This window comes from Arachis ipaensis, chromosome B8 (assembly GCF_059453495.1).
Source record: "Arachis ipaensis isolate K30076 ecotype BB chromosome B8, ASM5945349v1, whole genome shotgun sequence".
NCBI classification, from domain to species: Eukaryota; Viridiplantae; Streptophyta; class Magnoliopsida; order Fabales; family Fabaceae; genus Arachis; species Arachis ipaensis.
The window spans coordinates 98,134,403-98,139,858 of record NC_142443.1 but is presented as its reverse complement, the minus strand read 5'-3'; positions in this window follow the sequence as shown (position 1 = coordinate 98,139,858).

Sequence of the window (5,456 nt, the reverse complement as noted above, 5' to 3'; positions counted from 1 at the left end):
GAGATGAGGTAGGTGGGGATCCTGTGGGGTCCACAGATCCTGAGGTGTCAAGGACTTCTCATCCCTGCACCATGTTGGCATGTAAACGCCCCCTTGATTGCCAATCCTGGTGTTAAACACCAGGTTGCTGCCTATTTCTGGCGTTTAACGCCAGCTTTTCTCCCCTTTCTGGCGTTTAAACGCCAGCTTTTCTCCCTTTTCTGGCATTAAACGCCAGCTCTGTGCCCCTTTCTGGCATTAAACGCCAGTCTGGTGCCTATTTCTGGCGTTAAATGCCCAGAATGATGTCAGACTGGGCGTTTAACGCCCATTCTGCTACCCTTACTGGCGTTTAAATGCCAGTAAGCTTCTCCTCCAAGGTGTGCTATTTTTAATACTATTTTTCGTTCTGTTTTTGCTTTTTCAGTTATTTTTGTGGCTTCACATGATCTTCTACCTACAAAAAACATAAAATAACAATGGAAAATAAATAGATATAATTAAAGAAAATTATGTTGCCTCCCAACAAGCGCTTCTTTAATGTCAATAGCTTGACAGTGGGCTCTCATGGAGCCTCACAGATACTCAGAGCATGATAATGGCCTCCCAACACCAATCTTAGAGTTTAAATGTGGGGGCTCTATTTGACTCTGCATTGAGAGAAGCTTTTCATGCTTCCTCTCTATGGTTACAGAGGGAGATCCTTGAGCTTTAAACACAAGGGAGTCCTTATTCACGTGAAGGACTAATTCTCCTCTGTCAACATCAATCACAGTTTTTGCTATAGCTAGGAAGGGTCTGCTAAGGATGATGGATTCATCCATTCACTTCCTAGTGTCTAGGATTATGAAATCAACAGTGATGTAGCGGCTTTCAACCTTTACCAAGACATCCTCTACAAGTCCATAAGCCTGTTTCCTTGAATTGTCTGCCATCTTTAGTGAGATTCTTGCAGCTCGTACCTCAAGGATCCCTAGCTTCTCCATCACAGAGAGTGGCATGAGGTTTATACTTGACCCTAGGTCACACAGAGCCTTCTCAAAGGTCATGGTGCCTATGGTACAAGGTATTCAGAACTTTCTAGGATCCTGTCTCTTTTGAGGTAATCTCTGCCTAGTCAAGTCATCCAGTTCTTTGGTGAGCAAGTGGGGTTCATCCTCCCAAGTCTCATTACCAAATAACTTGGCATTTAGCTTCATGATTGCTCCAAGGTACTTAGCAACTTTCTCTTCAGTAACATCTTCATCCTCTTCAGAGGAAGAATACTCATCAGAGCTCATGAATGGCAGAAGTAAATTCAATGGAATCTCTATGGTCTCTGTATGAGCCTCAGATTCCCATGGTTCCTCATTAGGGAACACCTTGGAGGCCAGTGGACGTCCATTGAGGTCTTCCTCAGTGGAAATCACTGCCTTTCCCTCCTTTATGCATTCAGCCATGTGGGACGTGTTTATGGCCTTGCATTCTCTCTTTGGGTTCTCCTCTGTATTGCTTGGGAGAGTACTAGGAGGGAGTTCAGTAACTTTCTTACTCAGTTGACCCACGTGTGCCTCCAAATTTCTAATAGAGTACCTTGTTTCAGTCATGAAACTTTGAGTGGTCTTAGTTAGATCAGAGATTATGGTTGCTAAGTCAGATTGGCTCTGCTTAGAATTCTCTGTCTGTTGCTGAGAAGATGATGGAAAAGGCTTGCTATTGCTAAACCTATTTCTTCCACCATTACTGTTGTTGAAGCCTTGTTGAGGCCTCTGTTGGACCTTCCATGAGAGATTTAGATGATTTCTTCATGAAGGATTATAGGTGTTTCCATAGGGTTCTCCCATGTAATTCACCTCTTCCATTGCTGGGTTCTCAGGATCATAAGCTTCTTCTTCATATAAAGCTTCTTTGGTACTGCCTGTTGCTGCTTGCATTCCAGACAGACTCTGAGAAATCATATTGACTTGCTGAGTCAATATTTTGTTCTGAGCCAATATGGCATTCAGAGTATCAATCTCAAGAACTCCTTTCTTCTGATTTGTCCCATTATTCACAGGATTCCTTTCAGAAGTGTACATGAATTGGTTATTTGAAACCATTTCAATGAGTTCCTGAGCTTCTGCAGGCGTCTTCTTCAGATGAAGAGATCCTCCAGCAGAGCTTTGGACAGTTCAGACAGACCATCATAGAAGATACCTATGATGCTCCATTCTGAAAGCATGTCAGAAGGACACCTTCTGATTAATTGCTTGTATCTTTTCCAGGCTTCATAGAGGGATTCACCTTCCTTCTGTCTGAAGGTTTGGACTTCCACTTTAAGCTTACTCAATTTTTGAGGTGGAAAGAATTTTACCAAGAAGGCATTCACCAGCTTTTCCCAAGAGTTCAGGCTTTCTTTAGGTTGTAATTCCAACCATATTCTAGCTCTGTCTCTTACAGCAAAGGGAAAAAGCATAAGCCTGTAGACCTCGGGATCAACCCCATTGGTCTTGACAGTGTCGCACATTTGCAAAAATTCAACCAAAAACTGATGAGGACCTTCCAATGGAAGTCCATGAAATTTGCAATTCTGTTGCATCAGAGAAACTAATTGAGGCTTAAGCTCAAAGTTGTTTGCTCCAATGGCAGGAATAGAGATGCTTCTCCCATAGAAGTCGGGAATAGGTGCAATAAAGTCACCAAGCACCTTCCTTTGCATTGTTGGCATTGTTGTTATTTTCGGCTGCCATGTCTTCTTCTTGTTTGAAAATTTCTGTTAGGTCCTCTCCAGAGAGTTGTACTTTAGCTTCTCTTAGCTTTCTCTTCAAGGTCCTTTCAGGTTCAGGATCAGCTTCAACAAGAATGCCTTTGTCCTTGTTCCTGCTCATATGAAAGAGAAGAGAACAAGAAAGTATGGAATCCTATATGTCACAGTATAGAGATTCTTTGAGGTGTCAGAGGAAAAGAAGAATAGAAGGGGGAGGTAGAGAGGAGAATTCGAATTTACAGAGAGAGAGAGTCCGAATTACTAATAAAGGAGGAGTGTTAGTCTTTAAATAAAAGGAGGTGAGAAGTGGGGAAAGAATTTTCGAAAACAAATTTAAAAAGATTTTGAAATAATTAAAAGAAATTTTGAAAATTTGGTTGATGATTTTCGAAAATTAAAATTGAGAAAGTAATTAAGTGATTTTGAAAAAAGATTTTAAAATTAGAAATAAAAAAGATATGATTGAAAATCATTTTGAAAAAGATGTGGTTGAGAAGATATGATTGAGAAGATAGGGTTTTAAAAGGATATGATTAAAAGGATATGATTGAAAAACAATTTAAAAATATTTGATTTTAAGATTAATGACTTGGCTAACAAGAAATTTAAAAGATATGATTCTAAAATTCAAATATTGAACCTTTCTTAACAAGGAAGCAATTTTTGAATCAAATCACTAAATGTTAGCAAGGATTTTCAAAAATAGTAAGAAAAAAATTGGAAAGGATTTGATTTTGAAAAGATATGATTTGAAAAAGATTTAATTTTGAAAAATCATGAAAATTTGAAAAAGATTTGAATTAAAAACAAAATCTTCTCTCCTGTGCCATCCTGGCATTAAATGCCCAGAATGGTATCCATTCTGGTGTTTAACGCCCAAAATACTACCTTTTTGGGTGTTTAACGCCCAGCGTTTAAACGCCAATTTTCCTTCCTCACTGGGCGTTTTGAACGCCCAGCTTTTTCTCTGTAATTCCTCTGCTGCATATTCTGAATCTTCAATTCTCTGTATTATTGACTTGAAAAGACATAATTTTGAAAATTTTTTTGAATTTTTTTAATGATGAGAAACAATCAAAATGCAACTAATCATGGAAAACTAAGATCAAATAAACAATGCATGCAAGACACCAAACTTAGAAATTTTCATATTAGAGACACTAACAAATTGAGAATGCATATGAAAAATAACAAAACACACAAAACAAGAGAAATTAAAGATCAGAGCAAGGAAATCATCAAGAACACTTGAAGATTAATGAAGAACAAAATTCATACATTCGAAAAATGCAGGGAATTAAATAAAACATGCAGGACACTAAACTTAAAAATTGACACTAGATTTTAAACAAGAAACACAAATTATTTTTTATTTTTATCATTTTAAAAAAAATTGTATTTTTCGAAAATTATTTGGAAGAAGAAAATAAGGAATTCAAAATTCTTAATGAGAATTCCAAGAATCATGCAATGTTAGTCTAAAACTCCGATCCAGGAATTAGACATGGCTTACTAGCCAGCCAAGCTTTCAATGAAAGCTTCGGTCCAAAACACTAGACATGGCCAATGGCCAGCCAAGCTTTAGCAGATCATTACATTCAACAGCAAAATTGATAGAAATCAACAAGCTCTTGTGATGATAAGTTGAAACCTCAGTCCAAAAGATTAGACATGGCTTTACAGCCAGCCAGACTTCAACAAATCATCATGAAACTCTAGAATTCATCCTTAAAGAGTTTGAAGAACAAAAAATTTTTTTTTCATATTTTTTTCGAAAATTAAAAGAATAACAAGCTTAAAAATAAAATAAAATAACCTAATCTGAGCAACAAGATGAACCGTCAGTTGTTCAAACTCAAACAATCCCCGGCAACGGCGCCAAAAACTTGGTGCACAAAATTGTGATCTCAACTGCGCCAACAACTTAGTACGCACGATTGTCATCTCAACTCCTTTTCACAACTCTGCACAACTAATCAGCAAGTTCATTGGGTCGTCCAAGTAATAAACCTTACGTGAGTAAGGGTCGATCCCACGGAGATTGTCGGCTTGAAGCAAGCTATGGTAATCTTATAAATCTCAATCAGGCAGATTCAAATGGTTATGGGATTGATAATTAATATATAATTAAAACACAAAATAAGATAGAGATACTTATGTAATTCATTGGTGGAATTTCAGATAAGCGTATGAAGATGCTTGTTGCTTCTGAACCTCTGCTTTCCTGTTACTTTCCTCCAATCATTCATACTTCTTTCCATGGCAAGCTGTATGTTGGGCATCACCGTTGTCAATGGCTACCTCCCGTCCTCTCAGTGAAAGCCCAGGATGTCTACTTTCCAACGCAATTGAGAGCACGCCAATTGAGCTTCTGTAGCTCCAGAAAATCCACTTCGAGTACAGGGAGGTCAGAATCCAACAGCATCTGCAGTCCTTTTTCAGCCTCTGAATCAGATTTTTGCTCAGGTCCCTCAATTTCAGCCAGAAAATACCTGAAATCACAAAAAAAATACACGAACTCATAGTAAAGTCCAGAAATGTGATTTTATTTAAAAACTAATAAAAACATAATAAAAATTAACTAAAACATACTAAAAACTACCTAAAAACAATGCCAAAAAGCATATAAATTATCCGCTCATCACAATACCAAACTTAATGGAGGTGACCAAAAAGCTTCTGGAATCAATGGAGGTGGCCAACAAAGTTCCGGCGGCACGTGAGGGCGCGTTCGGGGGCTTCTGGTAGCGAT